Below are 21,668 nucleotides of genomic sequence, written 5' to 3' on the forward strand. Positions count from 1 at the left end.
GATATAAATATGCGCACACAATATTTTTCTGAGTGATATATAAGTAGCGGTTGCCTTTAGGGAGTGAAATTGGCAGGTTGAGAAAAAAATTTTTATACCTTTCTGTAATATTTGTGACTTATCTAACTATATCCATGTATCATATTGCTTTCACTTATAAATAGTTAACAACAAATGTCGGGGAAGTGGTATTATAACCCATTTAAATTTTATTCTTACAATTTTTGTTTTAAAAATGATTGAATGCTATGTAAGAATATCCAGAAATCAAGAAAAGAAGTGGGGAGCAGGTTAATATCTTACACTCCTATTTTGGGCTTCAAATAATTTGTGAATTAAATTCTAGGACTTAAGACAAAGCAGCCTGGTTAAGAATCCGTTTGTATATCATCTCTTGGCAACTCCTCAGTCCCCCACCCCAGCGCCTCCGCCTTCGCAGTTAGGGGAACCGTTCTCACTGGGTTATTCTTATAAAAGGGGTATGTGAGTGTGTGTGAGTGTGTAGGGATAATGCCCTTTCTCCTGGGTTACACCTGGTCAAAGGGATAGCACATAATTGATGCAATCTGTCAATATTACCACTTAGAGCCTCCTCAAGCCCTTTTCCGGAGACATAAACCCGATTTTGGGCTGGGGTCAGGGGCGGGTTCTGGTTCGGCTGAAATCTAATTCCACTTCTTGATTCTCCCCGTCTCAGGCTGCATCAGTGGTCCTGCCAGCTGGTCTCAGTCAGGGAGGCCCCATGTCCTCAGGCATGCTGTAGTAACTCTTGCTGTCAAAAGGACTCAAGTTTATTCCTCATAGGAGTTCTGCTTCTGTATAAATGTAAGGGAGCAAAGAGAGCTATGTTTGGGATGGTTTGGAATCCTGGTAGCATCTAAGAACCATATATCATATTCCAATGGGTGTGTCAGGGGAGGACTGATATGACTCCATCTGCCTGCAGAGTCTGAACTGAGACCCTCATTCAGTTTAATATCCGTTTACTGTTATACAAGTAATTCACAAAGAAATGAGTTGCTCCATTGTTAAATCCTGTCACATTTCTGTTAACCAAGGTTGGATTCTCTATAAAATTACGAGGTTTGGTCAGTGCCCTCAGGTTTTGTATCTCTACGTTTCTCTGGGAATGTCCTGTCTTTCCAGAAGTGCCAATTCCTCAGGGCCACTGGGGGAAATGTAATGATTTCGCATCACCAGCATTTTGGTTCAGACACAGGAAACAGAGCTGGACAGTGTAAGGGGCTGGGGGAAGGGAAGAGTTCTTCCTTCTAAGTCAGAACTTCATGACTCTGCAGTTGACCGTGGTACCCCTGGTCCTACTGTGGGACTGGGCTGTTCTCTTTCAGCCTTGGGATTAGTATGGCCACTGGCTTCTCTTCAAATCTGATTTGGAGATGCTAAGGGTGTGACTCTAATCCAAGCTGACTCAGTCATCTCTATTAATTCAACAGAAGTTTATCAAGCGGCCACACTGCCTTAGTCTCAGAAAGTATACATGCAATTGGTAAACAGTACTACCACAGTGAAACAACCTGGCAGGTGTCCAGAGGTGGGGAAGGAAAAGTTTTAAACAGGAGGAATAAAGAAATCTACCTAATTCAAATCCTGGATGACCTCTAGAAATAGTCTCCTAGCTACCATGCCCTGGTGGATACCTGTGCATTGTAATATTCTGACACCCGAGTCTCTGCATTTGCTTCCCCCCTAAAGATGTTATTCCTCTGAAGCTGGTGGCAGGTGGTGCCACCATCTACCTGTGAGGTCAACTGGGGAGGCCATAGCCCTATGAGTAGGAAGGATTTTGCCCGAAAGAGAAGCCATAGCCATCCCAGTGACAATCGCCAGAGAGGCTATGGACCACGAAGAGGCTCCTGTCCCCTGACTAACACCTGCCTAAGAAGTCCAATTCCTTCCTTTTTTCCTGGGTTTCAAGGAGTCTATTTATGCTTGAGGTCACTACCAGTGGTGGGGAAAGTGGCTGCCTGACCCTGCCAGCTCCACACTTGCTCATGGTAATAGGACAGGCTAAGCTGTACTGGCTAATAAACAATCCCCAAATCTCGGTGACTTAAACCAATAAGAATTTATTGCTGGTGTCACAGTTCAATGCAGGTTCTGTGGCACTTGTGGGCAGCTTTTCTTCAAGTAGTTAAGTCAGAGACTCTGGCTGCTTGTATCTTGCAACTCCATCATTTCAGAATCCTTCATGCAAATGGGAGAGAGAGTGAGTCAAAGTTCTTGTAGGAAATTTTAGGGGGCAGGCACAGGCAGAAATTATTATATAGCTTCAACTTAATTGTCAGGGAGGCTTCCTAAGTCTGCAGGCAAGGAAATGGAATTGGTGAGCACTGAATCAGTCTGTTATATTCACACAGTCTTTAATCCCCATGGTTATTGCAACTACTTAGTGTTTTCAGGTGTCCTTGCAGATCTATCTTTCTCCCCATCACAGTGTACCAGCTTTCTTGATTTTTTAAACCATAATGGCACCTGTTTACCAATGGCACATAAGTATTTGAGACCTAGGTCACTGTGTGATAACATGGCCACCCCGTACTTGTTTCATAATATTTGAATTAATATAGAAAGCTAAGTATGTTCGGCTTAGCTGTCTCCCAATCAGATTGAAGAAAAGCCAGATTTAGGGATCAGGCTAAGCAAAAGGCAAGTAGAGACCAGCAGTTCTGCCTGCACCCAGAAATATTTCCTGAAATTCTGGAATTCTGCTGTGGCACAGGGAGTTCAGAAGCATGGAGTTCTGGCTTAAAGATAGTGACTTTCCCCTCCCCAGCCTCGCACACAGGTCTGGTTATGACTCCCTGTGTTTGAGCAAACCTAGGGTTAATTATCTCAGTCCTCAGCATCCATTTTCATTCAGTTTGTCCCTGTCTGTGTTGGCCTGGGCTTGCTCCCCTGGACTGACCAATGCAGAAGGTCCTTACTGATCCTTGTCACTGTGGAGGGAGAGCAGGTCTCTGAGGCTTGACCTAGCCTGAGCCTGGCCAGGCTGAGCTCTGACATGTGCTGAGTCATAAACCTTTCAGTGGCTTCCTGAATTATCAACAAATCTGATCTGCCTGCTCCTTGTCTGTGCTGGGATATTACTATTACTAGCAATAAAGAGTTTTACCAATAAACGTAAAGTCTTGAGTCTTGACAGTATCCTGTTCACCTCTCCTTGGTGTGGGGTTTGGTTCTATGTGCTGTTGCTCCCATGCCCTCCCATCTGCTGCTGATGGCTATAGTCTAGGGCAGAGTATTCTTTCTGGCATATTTGAAAGTATGGTGGACTGGGCAGTTTCTTTCTGGGATAAGTACAGATGGAACCACATATGAATGGGGCAAATACACATAGGTGGAACATGGACAGAAGTGGAGACTGCGGACCATGAAAGTGAACAAAAGGAGTTTAAGTCCAGATTAGAGTCTTCTTCTACCTCCCTCTAGCCCGTCTCCTTGGTCCTGGAGCATCTTGAGGGCCAGGACCAACTTTATGTTTTCATGCCACACTTGGATGCTCAATATTCACTAAGGAGTACTAGTATGGACAACTTTTATGAGATACAGCCAACATTTTTCCTTATTCTAGACTATTGTTCTCTTTTCTGGCTTTGAGGGTGTTCTACATGAGGCATACTTAGGAGTAATATTAAAATTATTTCCCAGAGGATCCACTGGAGTGTGGATCCCAGAAGTTCCATGTTCTCCCACAACCCTGCCCAAAATCCTCTGGAAAAATTTTCCTCAAGGATCTTCAATGCTTTATCATTTATCAAGTCTAATGACTCTTATTCAGACCTTTACCTTGACTACTCTCCAGTTTCCTGTCACATCAAATACTGTAGACTAAAATTTCCTTTCTGGAACCTGTTTGGTCCTCTTGAGAAAGCCACACTCTCTTTTTCTGCTCTACGTACCTATTACCTTTCCCTTGGTGTCTCTTCTGCCTAGGCCTATGAATCGAGATACTTCTTTTGTCCCTCAGGTGTCTTCTCTTCGTGCTCTCTTTTAATTTAGAAAGAAGGTAAAGTATACCTAAAATAATTATAGCAAGCCATCATACAATTTTCACCCTTGCTTCTTGAATAAGAACAAAATTCCTTATCACAATATTCAAGGCTGTTCATAATTTAGTAAAATCGTGCTTGTCCAGCCTTCTCTCTAACCTCTTCCCTTCGCTCACCCATGGTTCTACGGCTTGCTCTGTGCAGCACACACAAAGCAGGAACTATGGGGGAGATGATGGAGGACATGGCTGGTCCAAAAGTTAAGAAGTTTAAGAGATAAGAGTTGAGTGGGACTGACTGGGAAACTCCACTGCTTTTGTTATGGGCAGGCTGCGGAGTACTTCAGAGTCATCGGCCTAAAATTTTGTGCCCTGACTTGCTGTAGTCCAAGAGAGGCCACTTCTAGTTCCCCCAACTCCAAGACAGTTGTGGAAACTCCGGGCCTTCATGTCGTGAGGATCCTACTTCTCTCTTCTGTTAGATCCCCTGCCTGATTTCCGGGTACTCTAGAAATTGGGGGAAAATGTGAGAAGACAGAATTTTTTTCTCTTCAGTGACCTACAAATATGAAGTCAAACTTTTACTCTTCTAGAGAGACCACTTGCATTTCTCTGATTCCAGGACAGCTGTGAGGACACTGGGCCTTTCTGTCTGTAGATCCCTGTTCCGCTTCCAGTAGAGTCCTTCCCAGGTTTCCTGGGACTCTAGATACGAGAGAATGAAGCTAATGGGTAGAATTCTTTTGTTTGTTTAGCTGACCCACAGTCTGAAAGTCAGACTCCTCCTTCTCTTGTATTACTGGCTCAGCTGAGCCTGCTGCCCAGTGGGAAGGTCTAACTCAACATCTGGCCCCTCTCAGTCTGGCTCTTCTGCTCCATATTTGACACCAGATGTGTTCTTCCTTATCCCCTTCCCTCCCCGAGCCCCCTGTTCTCCATGTGGGGCAGCACCTGGCTCAGCAGCAGGGCTGGGGACTTCATATTGACATTCAGGATCTGATATAAGAGCAAATGAGGGTGGGGGAAGGGAGACATTCAGTCGAATGCATGTTCTCACTGTATTACAAAGATATCACATTAGAACATGGACATGATGGCTTCTGACAATGGGAAGTGGGGAGAGTTCTGGCTTTCTTTGACATACGTATGGTGAGGAGTCATTCTGAAGCTGCAGGAATACAGGGATCAGTCTGACTTTGCAGGCGGAAGACCCCAGAGTCTGCAAGAAGTCTCCCCGTGTCTCCACGGGCACCAGTTGGAAAAGAATGATCCACCTGGGTCTGAAGAGGTACTGGCTAGCTGAGTCTGGAGATGGCTGGTGTTATGAGCTGAATTATGTACGCCCCAAATTTCTATGTTAAAGCCCTCACCCCTAGTACCTCAGAATGTGACCTTAATTAGAAATGGGATCATTGCAGATGAAGTTAAGTTGCAGTCATAATGGGCCCTAATTCAAAATGAATGGTGTTCCGAAAAAGGGAAAGTATGGACACACACACACACACACACACACACACACACACACACACACACACACGGAGAACGCCATGTGAACATCAAGGAAATCAGGGTGATATGTTTACACCACAAGGAACACTAAAGATTGCCGGTAAATCACTAGAGGCTAGGTCAGTTGCATGGAACAGATTCTTCTTCACAGCCCTGAACCGACCCTGCAAACACCTTAATTTCAGACTTTTGGCCTCCAGAACTGTTAAGTCCATAAATTTCTTTTGTTTAAACCACTTAGTTTATGGGGCTTTGTTATGGTAGTCCTAGAAAACCAATGCAGTAGCTAATAAAAACAGAGAAGGCTAAGTATCTCCCCCATGAATGGGGTCGAAAAAGGGAAAGTATGGACACACACACACACACACACACACACACACACACACACACACACACACACGGAGAACGCCATGTGAAGATGAAGGCAGAGATTGGAATGATGTTTCTATAAGCCAAGTAACACCAAAGATTGCCAGCAAACCAGCAGTAGCTAGGGAAAGGCACAGAACAGATTCTCTCGTAGTCCTCAGAAGGAACCAACTCTGCTGACATCTTGATCTCCAGGACTGTGAGAGAATATATTTCCATGGTTTAAGCCATCCGGTTCGTGGCACTTTGCTACGGCAGCCCTAGGAAACTAATACAGCTAGATTTCAGGGTTCTAGCTTTGGGCATGGAGCATTCTTGGACAAGAAAGGGAGTCATTCCTTTTTTTGTGCTCCACATTTATTGTGATTATTTGGTTCTCTGTTGGACCCTCCCTGCAAACTGGGAGCTCATGGACAGTGGGGACCAGAACTGCAGTGTAGACACTCTTACTTCCATCTCACAGATGGGGAATTGAGGATCAGAGTCCAGGCACCTGGCCTTGATCTATGCTTGTGAGTCTGTGAGGGGAGGTGGATTTGTGTGAGCCAAAATGGAGAGAGGGTCACACAGAGGGTGCAGATGACGTCCGGCCTGCCCCACCCAGCTTACCCAGACTTGATCTTGTCCCAGACTTGCTCACTGCTCCCCAAGGTACTTCCTACCAAGGGGTTGACCGCTACCATGCACACCAGGAAGTCGACACCCCCGCAGTGTTCCAGGGCCCTTGGGGAGAAGGGGACAGGGAGGGCCAGGGTCAAGGAGCAAAGTAAGTTTTCTGCTGCAGTGGGAGGTGATTCCTGTTTGCTGCCCCCGGGGTTATGCCTGGTCAAATCCAGGAGGGGACCACAGCAAGTGAGGGCAGAGCACCATCATCAGACCTGAAACATCTCTCTTTGCCTAGATCTGTGAACTCGTTTGGGTGTATGGTGGGCCTCTTCAGTAACCAATGCCAAGGACATGGTCAGCTTTTAATTCCTGCGCTTGTGCATTTGACCAGGTTATGTCTTTAAAATAACCCCTGTTCCTTCTTCTACACACACAGCCCCCTCCTCCGTCCCTTATCTTGGCCACCAGCTGCTCCAGGTCCTCGGCCTTCCCCAATGTGGCACACGGTACCTGTCACGCTCAGCCCCTCCCCCTGCAGCGTTGCCACAGCCTAGTCCACAGTCTGCTGCTTCCGGCTGCTGACTGCCACATGGGCCCCGTCTTGGGCCAGACGCCTGGACATCGTAAGGCTGATCCTAGGGTCTGAGATGGAGAGAGGATTTGACAATTGAGCTTTGGGCTAAGCCCCTTTCTTCGGACTGTTTTCCTGTCTCAGAGTCCCTGTTCCCATCCCCTGTGTTTGGATTCTCTCCATAGCCCAGATCCGATAGCCCCTCCGTCTCTCTATTATGGTCAGAGGATAAGGAGTAATGGGGTGAGTCAGGCCCCGAGATCACTTGTCACCCTGTGGACCCCTAACTTAGAGCGCTTACCCATTTGTGGACCCTGTGATCACAGTGATCTGATTGACGAGTGTCCCCGCCCTGTGGTGGCTCTGCTGCTGGTGCTCCTCTGCGAGAGTGAGACTTCAAGGGGCAGGAGGCTCCTCCACACCCGGGTCACTGGCTTAAACATGCTGACCTCTGTCTGGTCTCCCTTTTGAAGCACAACCTACATATCATGGTAATGTGATACTTATCATTATTGGTTCTTAAAAGGACATGAATATCCAGTCCCCAGCTTCATAAGGGTAGCAGCTAGGCATGGACTGTGGCCCTGGCATCTTCTTCTGGAGCCAATGTCCGTGATGGCACTCCTGACCCCTCAGCCGCCTGATTGTAGCTGAAGTAGGAATTGCCTTGGCAAGTCACTTCTGCCGTGGCATCTGGGGATCACATCCTCCCAAATGCTGGTAACTTCTTTCCTAAAAAAAAAAAAAAAAGTTTTTATTGTGGTAAAATACACAGAACATGAAGTTTATTATTGTAAACATTTTTAAGTGCAGAGTTCTGTCTCGTTAAATACACTCATATTTTTGTACAACTATCACCACCATCCATCTCTGAAACTTTTTCATCTCCCCACTGAAACTCTGTGCCCATTAAATAGTAACCCCACTCTCCTCTCTTCCTCTCACATCTGATAACTTTTAAAAAAGCATTTTCGTAGAGTGTCAGAATCTCATACAATAAAACATTTACCACGTGTTGAATAGAAATAAATTTCTCATTAGGGAATCGACGACCCACAACTTGCTGACATTCGGTCAATGTGTAGACATGCAGGTGTCCTGTCTCCCAGCTCCAGATATCCCTCGCCCTGACCATTAACACCCTAAGGTGTTCCCCCAGAGGGTTCATAGTTATAAGGTGAAACAGACATCACTATCTTTTTAGGGAGGCGCTTGAACTTCTGTTTCAGAAGCCTCTCTGTCATTCCCTTACCTACCTGTCGTCTGCTGAAGGCAGCCCGATGTGGTGGAAAGAAAAATGAAAAGTGAGTCAAGAGGTCTGATTTATTCACTTGTCCCCGCCACTAATTAGATGTCTCCTTTTGGCTAAATCACCTACTTCTCAGGGCTGTAGTTTCCTAAATTATTTAGTAAAGAGTAGGGCAATGTATTTGATGAGCTTTAAAATTTGGTGGTCTGCTCTTCCCCGTGTGGGCCTCTTTCCTTTCAATCTCAGAGATTTTTCTTTATTCTATCGCCACACTTAACCTCACTATTCATTCACTCCCCACGAACCATATCAACCTGGACATATTAAAAACATAAACTTTTACCTCCCAGGAAACTCTATAAAATGTTTTTCTTGGTTCTTCTAATTGAAGTTAAGTCTATTTTATATACATGTAATTTTTTAAAAACTGGGTGGCTAAAAGTAGGAAGGAAAACATTTTAAAACTCCAGCAATTTTTCTGTTTTGTTAAAGGTGAAGGTTCGAATTTATCCTTGGGGAGCAGAGGTCTTGCTTTTTTGACATTGTGAAAACATTTCACTGGGCCTTTTGGTTACGCAAAGCCAAGCCAAAATACTATTCTGGAGTAGAGAGATACAAGACAGAAAAGAAACAGACTGCTATGCAAAAAAAAAAAAAAAAAAAAAAAGCAACAGCTTTTCTTTATTGTGGAGAGATTCATCATCTCTGTAAATTGATAGCAAGCTGGTCTTAAACTTAGATTTTCCTCTTTTGGCTCAGAAGAGCCTGACTTCCTAAATAGAAAAATAGTCAAAGGCCCATGTTTGGGCCCTGCAGCTTTGCTGCAAGTGCGGGGGTGGAGGGATGGCAAACACGGGCATTAGTTAATGGGCAATTTCCTGTGGATGGTCATAACCTGCGGAACCTAGGCGGAGAGCAGATGCAATCAGTTACAGTTACACAATTTCTTTCCTGCAGTGAAACTTGATCCTGTTATTTTATAAGGCCAAAGCAAAGTTTTGTGAAATGTGACACAGCAGAAATCTGGAAGTGTATCTCTATGTCCAGACTTGAAAGAAAGCTGTTTGAGGGGAGAATGATCTGAGTGGACAAGCTAGTGATGAAATGAAACGACTCACCTGTGGTAGAGATGAAAGGCAGGCAAGGGGACCAGGCAAGGGGAAGGGAAAATCTGGATGGATGGATTCGTGGGACCTTTCGACATTCCTCGGGGATAATCGGCAATATTGAGGAAAGGAATCTTGGTAAAAGATGGGATTTTCTACAAGTCGGCAGGGTGAGGATTCAGTGAGACTCATTCTACGGGAAGCGTGATCCCTGGTAGCTAGAGAAGGTAGGAATATCTGGGTTATATTAAAGAATAATTGCTCTCCTCTCTTACCTAATAGTGGAACATACACCAGTAGACTATAGGTACCCAAATTTAACAGGAGCGGGCACAGCAGATGTCAAGACAATATAACTAAGGGAGAAATGAGAAAGGTTTACTTACCTCTCTCCTGGTTTTGCTAACTCATCTATAACCTTGACTATGTTCTATGATCTCCTATCCATTTGTTTGCTCCTCTGTAGAATGAAGTGAAGGGTGATGACAAATATCTTAAGTCTTGTCCCATCCCAACAGTCTATGATGCTGACTGTAAGTAGAAAAAAACAAGACAGCTTTTGTGTCTCGGCGAGACAAGCGTGTCCCCAGAGGGATTCCAGGACAGGGATTTCACATTCTAATTTTTTAGAGAGTTCAAACAGTTAATCCAAATAATAAAATGAGCTGGAAATTTAGATGTTTACATGGACTTACATGATTTATAAAATGTCGACAGCTAATTCAAAGTTTAAAACAATTCTTTGGGTCTACAAAACACACCTGATTGACATACTGCTAGTTTAGAAGTCTATGCGAGGAAGGAAAAGGGAAGGGGAGAAAAGAGGTGCTGGTGTACTAGCAGAGCATGCTGGAGGAGGACACAGAGACTCAGTTTTAGAGGAAATAAGAGAGTCTCTGTTCCCGTGTCACAGCTTATAAACAGATAGAACTAAGGGATCTTTGTCAGTCTTCTACTGCTCATTCTCTTACGTGGAGGGTGTAAATATTTGTCTTCCGCTGCAAGGATGTTTGGAGTTGACGGCATGAATCATGTTCTTAACATCTTGTACTTTCAAATGTTTGCATTTATGTTAGATAATAATTCTCTATTATTGCCAAATGTCCCGGAGCTAGTCTCAGGGCAAGAACATTGCCTTGCTATCTACTGCCTCTACCTCCTTCGCCCGCCCTCACAACCTACACTCTCCTTCTTCCACCCCTCCCCCTGCCAGGTACCAACAGGCAGCAGTCACCTTCTAGGAGTGGAGGGCACCTTGGCTGTGGGGATGGGTGGCAGTGCTGGCTGTGGGTTGGAGTTATGATCGGGTGAGAGTCCACTCACTCATCTGCCAGCCTTTTCAGGAGGTGTATCCTGTCCTGGCTTTTACTGAGGCAGAGACCTCTGTGTTTCCTCTTTCTTCCTCCCAGTACCCAAATTGGTGGTTCAGACTTCCGGCTGAAAATCTACCTCCTTGTCAATTCTGCCTCCCTTCGTAAGCCCAACCTCGGGACAGGAGTCTAAATCACTGAGGATGCGGTCTGAAGATTCAGCAGCCTTAGCAAAGATGGTGTGGACAGCAGGGTCCTGGGTTTCAGTGGCAGGTGTGCCAGGCCATTTCTATTTTCATAAGAGCGACAGAATGAACTGGGGTGCTCCCAAGAGAGAAGTCATAAACACCTGGCACCGGCTTCTCGGAGCTGGGATTCCTGGAGCATCTCACCTTCATAGAGTAACCACCAGTTTGAAGTCTTCCCTCAGCTCTGCGGGCCCAGGTCCTCACTGTCATCTTATTCATGAGTGACCAGACCATTGGAAAATGCCTCAGACTTGTGAATTTACTAAGATGGATTCGTGGCAGGATATTTTACTTCCATAAATTTACCAAGTAAACAGTGAGTGAAGTCATGCCACACAGTCAGAGCTTTTTCCTTCAGGAGATTAATCTGACCGAGACCCTAATTCTTACCAGAGATTTGCATGAAAACTATGGACTCAGTAAACAGAACTGGATTATTTTAGGAGACATTTGCTCAAATTGATAGTTTGTCATCCATTTCCGTGAAGAGCTTTTCCAAGAAGACTAGTTTTCATTGTCTTTCTCCTTACGAGTTGCTTGAGAATCTTTTGCATTTTTCACCATTAACCATGTCTTTCAACAAAACCTCAAAATTTCTTACAAATTTTCAAGTTTGTGTATAAAAAATTGGGTTGCACTTAAATTTGCCACTTTTTTGTGTGGCCTGTAAAATGGCCCCTTAACCTCCACAGTAAGGCACTTCATTCAGTTCATTCGGCCTATACATTCTCTCCTAGGTTGTTAATACTTTTCCTGTGCCTCACTTTCATGCATTAAAGAAATAAGTCCTTTTATTAGATGTGTTGTGAATATTCTTTCTCAATGCTTTGTCATCTACCAACCAGAAGTTTTAAAATGTTTCACAGGAGAATTAACCAATCTTTTGTGGCTTAAAGGCACATCTCGAGGTGTTGATTTAAACGTCTGAAGTAAAGGAAAGCCAATGCAAAGGTGCATTCTCCAGGTGGTCAACACTGTGAGGGGTGGGGCTCGAGCCCTCTGGATCCTCTGAGAAACCATAGAGAAAGTACTTCGGAATCACCACTGAAAGGTTGGGAGGCATGCACATTTATCCACCAGCTCCCTCCACCATTGATCCAGGCAAGTCCCAGGGCTCGTTAACTCTCTTGCTGTTTCAAACTGCCCATGAGTTCCATGCCACAGCGTTAGAGACACACTGGGAAGAGCGAGAGAGACATGGTGAGGCTGAGGAAGGTGATGTCGTTTTACACCTGCATGAGGCCTATTGCTGCAGCAATAGGAAGAATAAAAGGGTTGCAGAGAGCTTGTGTCCGATTCACTGGACTTTGTGATTATCTTCTTAATACTTTTTTTACATTAAAAATTTGAATGTGTATTATTTTAAAATACCTAAATGTATTAAAGAGCACTAGACTCTTTAAGATTTTCCTCCTGTTTCTTAAAAGTGGCTTCAAGTTCTTGAGAAATCCATCAGAGACTTTAAACATGGGAAGCACTGGCGGAGACACTAAGTCATCACAACTACAGCCCCAAATGAGCACAAACTATCTCATTTGGATTGTGCTCAGTTAAAAAAACATATGAGGAGTGAAAAGGGAGGTAAGAACATAGTGCTTTTTCTCCCATACTTTATGTCCACAAGGATTCTAGAAAAGCGATCTGACTTTATCGGACCTATGAAAGCTCTGGCCTCCCCCAGCCAGCAGCTGGCAACAAACCAGGAAGTACAGGAGAGTTCACACCCCATGGAGTGAACCTGGACCAGTGAGAGATAGGAGATGGGAAGGAGTCAACAGATAAAGTCCTTGTCCTTTCTGTTCCAGACAGACTGTTCTGAGGCATTGTGATTCTCTCAGCCTCTCCCAGACATCATGCATGAGTGACCAACTGGCCGTGTTTCTTGTGAGGCTGTGGACAGCTCTGAAATATGCCCCTTTGAATTTGCTTGCCCTCCCTCCTCCACTCTCTGCCCTCTGTTCTTCACTTTTGCCACCTTGCCCCTCAATAAAGTGTTAGCATGTAAGCTTTGCCTGGAGTTCTGATTTCTAAGGAACCCGCCAAGACACAGCATTATGACTGGTGTTGGATTGGGCTTGGATTCTCAACATAATGACAAAGCACAGTTATAGCCCTCAGTTCCGTCCTGTTCAGTGCTGTCCTATGATTTTCGGAACCCCAGAAGAGGCAGGCACTAGAGGTCAATGCTTCTGCACCCAGGCCAGCAGTATGGATCTAGCCTTCTAACCAAATTAAAAGGGAAGCCAGGGGGCAAAGATAACTAACCACATTTTGTCTCAGACACGGGGAAAGCATGACCAGGCTAGTGTGTAAGGCTGAGGTGGGGAAAGAGGGAGTGGCTTCCTTCTAAGCCAGAACTCCATGTCTCCAGAGTCGATCACAGTGTCCTCCTGTCACCTGGATTCTTCTTTCTGCTGTACAGCAGTTAGCTGGTGAACTAGGATTAATTAGCTGGTGGATTTGGATGTGTCAGCACAAAGGGTTATAAATGGTCTCTTCTTGCTTCTGGCTCGGCCTGGCCCTGACTAGCTTCTCCTCAAATCTGATTTGGAAACAGCTTAAGGTGTAAAAATTTAAACAACTTTAGCCTTTCCCATCAGCTTGGTTCAATTCAATTTAACACATATTTTTCAAATGACTGCTCTGCGACGACCAAGTCATTACACTCAGTAGCTTGGCCTCAAACATGCGTGGTCCGTTGGTAAACAGTTACGGTTGACATGGCAGGAGAGTGAGAGAAGAGAGGGGTGGAGAGGGAGACAGAGCTGTGCGGCTCCTGGGGAGACGATTGTAGCAGTATGATCTCAGGGCGTGAAATGCCTGGAGGAACAAGAGTGAATCTGGGAAGGGCTAGGGAGTTTGCAGTATGGCGATTATGTTGTGCATTCTCAACAAGAACACACAGAATCCTGGCCCCAGGGTGTTATTGACTGCCTCTACCTGGCTCTCCCAAAGACAGCTTAAACTCACCGCGTCCAACTGAATTCACCTTCCTCCTCTAAATCTCCTTACTCTTCTGCACTTATTATACTACCATCTGCCTCCTTGGACGTCTGAGAGTGTAACAGAATGAACCCCTGCTTCTGTGTATACTTATGTCTTATGTGGTGAATTGTTATTTTTTTGCACAGTGACATGGCTGTCCTATGGGGCCGTAGGTTCAGGCCATACTCCTCTGGTGTCACTGAAAGCAGATGGCCATGGATATTTGTGTCAATTATCAGGCAGGCTCTGGGTCTTGCAAAGCGGTGCCCCAGGGACTTAGGCAAGGGAGAAGGACAGTCCTTTCTCTTTCTAGACCTTGCTCTCTTGGGCCTGGGCTTTGAAGAGGCAAATTATGTTTTAGGGTATGACCAGGCTGAGGGATATATAATCTGTGCCACATGGAAATTATGTGTGTGTCAGATCCATAGCCGAGACTCCAGGTGGTTTGACATTTGAGAGAGAAATAGAAGCTGGTTGAATTATTAAGCCCCCACATCTGCATGGACTTGATTTGTCCTAGGGATTCTGCTCACAGAGTCCATGAGGATCTTTTCTAACACATGAGGAGTCACGTGTAATGACATCTTTGTGCCTTTCGCTCTGGATGTGGGTATTTGGCTTAATTTGCTTGTACCAGATTGTCTTTGTCAATTTGGTATCATCTACCCTTTTCTCCATTCTCTGCATTGCAGGGAAGCCTGGAGCTCCGCTTCCCAGTGTCATTTTCCTGTATGACTCTGGGTTAGAGTGTGCCAATAAAGGTCCGATTTCATGAACCAGCAGCCGTTTCCATATTGCTTCCTCAACCCTTCCAATCATTGTGTAAGCTTCTAATTCCTCTCTCCTTGGAATACGGAAGTGTTTCTCCTTTACCAGGAGAGCCCTCACTGACAGAACACTGCTGCGGCAGCCCCCTGTCCTCTCATGATGGTCGACACATGATGGTGGTTGGGGACAACTCTCACTCCTCACAGGTTTATTAGAATAGTAAGTAAGGCAGCTTCTGGATAATTCTTCCAGGCCTGTGACCAGAGGTCCTTGCCGCATAATAGCAGTCACTCTTGATGGAGCAGGACAAATAGGGTCAGTTCTTATTGCCTCTCCTCTCACAGCCTTCTTCTGTTTGCCGGAGTGCAGTATGATCCAGGCACTTCACTGAAGATGAGCTGGTTGGCTAATGCGCAGTCTGGCATAGTCTAAGATTACTGCAGTGATGATATTGAATGACAGGGATAGATATCCACTCTTCGTCTCGGGCCATATGGGGACTGCTTCCTCAAGAAAACAGATATGAGTGTGTGTGTCACACAGGAACTCTTGTTTAGTATTATGGATCCTCATTTCCTTTGTTTTTTAGCACATCTGAGCTTTTATGACCTTGGGGAAATGGGCTGTCAGCGTCAAAAGAAACACAGGACAACAAGAGGGTGCGATGTCTCAGTATCAGTCTTATTCTGTGATGAAGACCATTGTAGCATACACTGCCAGTGCCCTGTCCCTTTTCCCTCAGTACCCACCATTCCCACGGCAAGCACCCGGAACAATGCCCAAGGGCTTTGGCTGACCAGAGGACATTCAGCTTGGGAGCAGGGGAAGCCAGAAATGCCAGGGGAGTCTTCGACCAATGCTGAATGGGAGCGAGTAGATAAATAACCCCATTTTCTACATCCATCACTGGGGACAACTCTGGGGCATGTTTCATCTTTGAGGCACATTCCATGAGAAGTTCTCAGTGGGGACTGAGCCCCATGGCTAGGGTTGCTAGATTTAGCAAGCAAAAAAATACAGAACACTCAGTTAAATTTGAATTTCAGATAAAGTATAAATATATATATATTTTTTGTATAATTATGTCCCTTCAATCATGGGACATATACATAATAAGAAATTATTTATTGTTTATCTGAAATTCAAATTTAACCAGGAGTTGTGTCTTTTATCTGCAAACCTATCAGTAGCCCAAAGCAGTTACTTGCTCACTCAGGCTTCCTTTTCTCTGTGACCCATGCCGCTCTTACCTGCTGGTGCTTCCTGGGATCACCTCTGAAATAAACTGCTCGCCCTCGATCCTGCTCTCAAGATTCTGATTGGATGGCTCCTCCCCATCCCATGCTGTGGCTCTTGAAAGTCTCTGAAATGAAAGCCTCAAGGATACCTTCCTTGTGTTGGTGGAGATTAACTTTCTGGCAGCTATCAGAATGGTGGCTCAAAATTAAAATTGTTTAATCACAGTAGAATAAAATTACATTTCTTATAGACTTGAATTTGTTGCCTGAGCTTTGTACATGCTGCTCTTTGAATCTTCACAAAGATCCTATGGTGCAGGAACTATTATTTGCCAAAATTAACCTTGGACATTTAAGAATGCCAAGTGATTTTGCCAAGGTTATAATTAGCAGGTGGCAAAACCAGGATTCACACCTAGTCCATCTACCTCCAGAACCTGGTGTCTCATCCATGTTGTACATTGGTAGGCAAGTACGAAAAGACTGGAGGTCAGGAGGGAACCCAGTTAAGAAGTGGTTTTAGTTCTATCAAAAGATGTCTAGGTTCTTGACTAAAACAGGGGCAGCATATATCCAGGGGTGGTTTCTCTGGTTTGGTCTGTGAGGTTTGGTGACCGATTGGCTGTGAGATTAACTACCTCCTCAGCTTCATTTTTCACCATATCCCTTGCCTTCTGCCAACACCCCACCCTCCAGCAGTGCTGGCCTTCTTTCTAGCCTCAAAATTGAAATGTATCTATATGCAAGATTGTGTATATTGTCCCCTGCCTAGAAGTCTCTTCATGTCCCTCTTCCTTGTCTGTCTCATAATCATCTTTTAAGCTTGAGCTTTTAAAAAATCTATAGCAAGATACACATAACATAAATTTACCATTATAACCATTTTTAAGTGAATAGGTCAGTGACATTAAGTACATTCACATTGCTGTGCAACCATTGCTGTCATCCATCTCCAGAACTTTTATCATCTTCCCAAACGGAAATTTTGTACCCATTGAACAATAACTTCCCTTTCTTTCTTCTTCCCAGCCTCTGGAAACCATCATTTTACTTTCTGTCCCTATGAATTTATCCCTTTGTGACCAGAGTATTTCACTTAGCATAATGTCATCAAGGTTGGTTTATGTTGTAGCATGTGTCAGAATTTCCTTTCTTCCCCACCCCCAGCTTTATTGAAATATAATAAACAATTAGTTGCTCATATTTACATTGTACAATTCAATGCTTTTTTTCAATTACAGTTGGCATACAACAATATGTTAATTTCAGTTGTACAGCATAGTGATTAGAGATCTGTATAACTCACGAAGGGGTTACCCCACTACATCAGGTACCCCTCTTCCCCCTTATATATTGTTTACAACATTATTGACTATTTTCCTTATGCTACACTTTATACTTCCATGACCATTTTGTATCTATCCATTTGTATTTCTTAATCCCTTTGCCTTTTTTCATCATCCCCCCACACCCTCCCCATGTAGTAGCCCTCAAAATATTTTCTGTATCTATGAGTTTGTTTCCATTTTTTTCATGTACATGAAACAATGCGATATTTGTCTTTTTCTATCTGACATTTCATTCAGCACAATACCCTCTAAGTCCATCAAGGCAATATCTTTTTCCATCCATTCTCTTTAGTCTGTGTGTGTCTTTCAATCTGAAGTGAGTCTCTCGTAGGTAGCATATGTAGGGGTCTTGTTTTCTTATCCATTCGACCACTCTATCTTTTGGTTGGAGCACTTAATTCTTTTCCATTTGAGGTACTTGTTGATAAATATGTAGTTATTACCATTTTTTATTCATGTTTTTGATACATGTTTTTTCTTCTTAAAGAAGTCCCTCAAACATTTCCTGTAATACTGGCTTGATGTTGATAAATTCCTTTAGCTCATTTTTGTTTGGGAAGCTCTTCATCTGTCCTTCAACTCTAAATGAGAGCTTTGCTGGATAAAATATTTGTGGTTGTAGATCCTGGGTTTTCATCACATTGAAGATTTTGTGCCAAGCCCTTTTGTCTTACATAGTTTCTTTTGAGAAATCAGCTGCCAGTCTCATGGGTGCTCCCTTGTAAGTAACCCACTGCTTTTTCTCTTGCTGCTTTTAAGATTCTCTCTTTGTATCTAACCTTTGGCATTTTAATTATAATGTTTCTTGGTGTAGGCCTTTTTGGGTTCCTCTTTTTTGGGATTCTCTGAGCTTCCTGGGGCGTACATCTATTTCTTTCACCAGATTAGGTAAGTTTTCCATCTTTATTTCTTCAAATATATATTTAACTTCTTGTTCTCCATTTTCAGGTACCCCTATGACACAGATGTTGTTACCCTTAATTGTGTCCCGTAGACTTCTTAAATTATTATTATATTCTTGGTAACTTTTTTCTTGATGTTCTGATTGGGTGTTCTTGGCTTCCCCATCCTCTCTATCAGTGTTTTGATCCTCTTCTTCCTCCTCTTTGCTGATTCCCTCTAATATACTCTTCATCTCAGAGAATGTATTCTTCATTTCTGACTGGTTCCCTTTTATAATTTCCATTTCCATTTTTGAGCATCTTTATAACCAGTGTTTTGAACTCTGCGTCTGTGAGATTGCTTAACTCCATTCCTCCTTGATCCCTGTTCTGTTCTTTCATATGGTTTCAGCTTCTTTGTTTCCCATTTGGGTTGCCTTTCTGTATCTGTTTCTATGTACTAAGCAAAGCTCCTAAGTCTCCCGGTCTTACTAGCGTGGTTTTGTGTAGCAGGTGTCCAGCACCACAGCCCTGAGAGGGATCCAGCTGCGGGCCAAGTTTAGCCCCAGCCTGTGTCCCTCCGGGGCCACCTGTTAAGATTCAGCAAGCAATCCACAGATGCTGTGCTTATAATTGTTTCAAGAAGCCACATCAGAAACCAAGATCAACTGCTCAGCAAAGAGCACCGGACTCACCAAGGACACACCTGGATGTGGCTTGGGCGGGGCCGTGAGTTGAGGGAGGCAGAGTTTCACAGACCTCTGGGAGGAGCAACCTCTGTTCAACAAAGGTTCAATGGGTACTGCCAGCACTTTTGCCCAGTAGAAAACCTCGCCTCTGGCCCTTGCTCTGACAATTCAGTGTCCCCCTGTAAGTCCCTGGTGACCCCCAAACAGCCAACTGGGAGCTGGTGCTCAGAGTGAGCAGGTCTGTCACTGAGAAAGTCCAGTTGCGACACAGCCACTTTAAAAGGCATCTGCAGCTGCCAGCTGCCGCTGCCGTGGCCTCTGTCACACTCAGTCACAGGACAGCCTCGTGTCTTCGTCCTCTTTTGCCTCCAAACATTGCAGGGTGACTTCTTATTTCTCTCTCTAGTTGTAGGGCTTCTGTTCATCTAGACTCCCAGGCGACTAGGCTTGCTGTTTGTACCATGTTTCCATCTCAGAATTCTGGTTCTCTCTCAGAATTTTCTTTCTTTTAAAGGCTGAATAATATTCCATTGTATGTATATACCATGTTTTGTTTATCCATTCATCCATCAATGTACACTTGGTTTGCTTTCACACTATGGCTACTGTGAATAATGCTGCTGTTACTATGAGTTTACAAATATCTCTTTGAGATTCTACTTTTAATTCTTTTGGGAATACACTCAGAAGTCGAGTTGCTGGACCACATCATAATTTTATGTTTAATATTTGAGGAACATCCGTACCGTTTTCCACAGCAGCTGCATCATTTTTCATTCTAATCAGCAGTGCACATGGGGTTTTAATTTCTCCTCATCCTCACCACCACAGCTAATTTTTAATTTCCTTAAGGAAGCCTCTTCTGACCCTTTTGCCTAAGTTAATCCCCCAACCCCCATGTCATCACTGAACTTACCATATTGAAATCTAAATATTTATTTGTGTAATTATAAAACGTATGGCTCTCCACTGGACCATGGTATCTTTGTTACAGTAGGTTTGTCCCAGTAACCAGCTCAGTGCCTGGCACATCATAGGTTCTCAATGTTTCTTCTGGGTGAGTGAATGACGTTTCTGTTTGGGGAGAATGAGTCAATGCTGGGTTTATATAGTAAAAATGCACAGTGAGTTAAATAGTGGGAAATGGTCATTACAATCCCTCAACTGCTTATTTGGGTTTCTATCTCTGCTCTGATCCTTCTTGTTCTAAATCCCCACCAGCTGTCTTGGTGTCTGACCCATGATAGAACAGAGTAGCGTTTATGACAACTAAAAAGAATCTGTAGAGAAAAAATATTTTAAAATGGCCTCAAATGTGCCTCTTGGAAACAAGTGTCTCTGGGGAGTCTGAGGAGGGTAGAACCTTGGGGTCTGTGACAAGAGTTTCTCACCTTGGACCACATTCATGCTTTCCGAAGAACCTCTCAGTCTTCTAAGGACCAAGAAAAAGAACAGAGTTACAATGTATGGTCCAGTTAGTCCTCAATGTTTTAAATTGTTCAGCTCTCATGACAACTCACCCAAGGATTCAAATTGCTATATGTTTCTCTGGGCATTTATACATTCAACCCTAGTGTCAATCAAGTGCATCTGGCCATCAAAAAACCTTGGTGCCAAAAGAGATCTTGAAGATCATTTTTTTTTCATCCTCTAAATTTTGAAAATCCTGGAGCTTAGTGAAATGAAGTGCTTTGCCCAAAGTCTCTGTAACTTAGAAGCAAAGGGGTATCTTAATCCAGCTCTCTGTCTCCCAGTCCAAGTTTTTTTTCTTTTTCCTGGCTAGACCATGGCTGTGTCAAAGCAAAAATTTCCCTGGACAAAGTTAAACATGCAAAGAAAACTTTGTTCAAATCTATTGCAATAGGGGATAGCGCCAAGCCAGTTTAAGTGAAGAGAATGATTTCTGGCCCCAGAAGGTTTGCATCCCCACCCAAGGTATTCTATGCTGAGTTGAATTGTGAATCCCTGTACAAACATCTTTTTAATTTTTGTTCATTATTCCATTCAAGAGACTGGGGTGAGGGTGGGGGGGCGGTCTCCTGAAATTTCCAGAGTCTTTCATTGAGGTCTAGCACATTATAGATGCTAAATAAGTATTGATTGAATGAATGACTGAATGTCACCATTTGTAAAAATTCCAGTTACTTAACAGGTTTAGGCCTACATAGCTAAGAATCTGTTGGCTAGTTATTAAATAAGCATTGTGTTAAGTATTAGAAGAAAAGAAGGTAAGTTGCATCAAATTTCTTTTAAATGTTTTCACTAAAGCAGTGTTTTTTTAATCTTTCCCCTCCAGCGCCTCCTCAACCCACAGAAGTACATTTTTATTACAACTCGCTATACGCACGTGAATGAAACAAAAATTTCACAAAACAATTTTCACCCTCACTATAGTTTCACAATACTCTGATATTTTCTATTCTATTCATTTCTTAAAAAATAAATGTGAATTTCAGGTAGGGAGGAGACAAGAGAACTAAAATGTAAACCAAGCTATATTCAGAGACGGCAATATGCTGATCAGCCCTACAGCAGACCACGAGGAAACCTGCAGAACAAAGGAAAATTTCCCCTGGAATTGTTAACTAACCATTTACCCCTACCATGAAAGGAAAACAGAGCCTTTAAATGGTATCCTACCCAAAATAAAATCATTCATTCCCTACAGCTAAAACCATGGGGAACCTCTGAATTAGAGGCTGGAAACTGCCAGCAGGCCTTGTGTACTACATATGCTTTTATTCTTTCACACTGTATGTCCATACCATCAAAGGAAAATGG

General features: G+C 43.7%; 1 pseudogene; it reads right to left on the minus strand.

Annotated features, from left to right (window-relative positions):
* Positions 1-6,492: 6,492 nt before the first annotated feature.
* Positions 6,493-20,294, minus strand: LOC107195801 (annotated as a pseudogene).
* Positions 20,295-21,668: the final 1,374 nt, after the last annotated feature.

Source organism: Pteropus alecto, unplaced genomic scaffold (genome assembly GCF_000325575.1).
Source record: "Pteropus alecto unplaced genomic scaffold, ASM32557v1 scaffold335, whole genome shotgun sequence".
Classification (NCBI taxonomy): domain Eukaryota; kingdom Metazoa; phylum Chordata; class Mammalia; order Chiroptera; family Pteropodidae; genus Pteropus; species Pteropus alecto.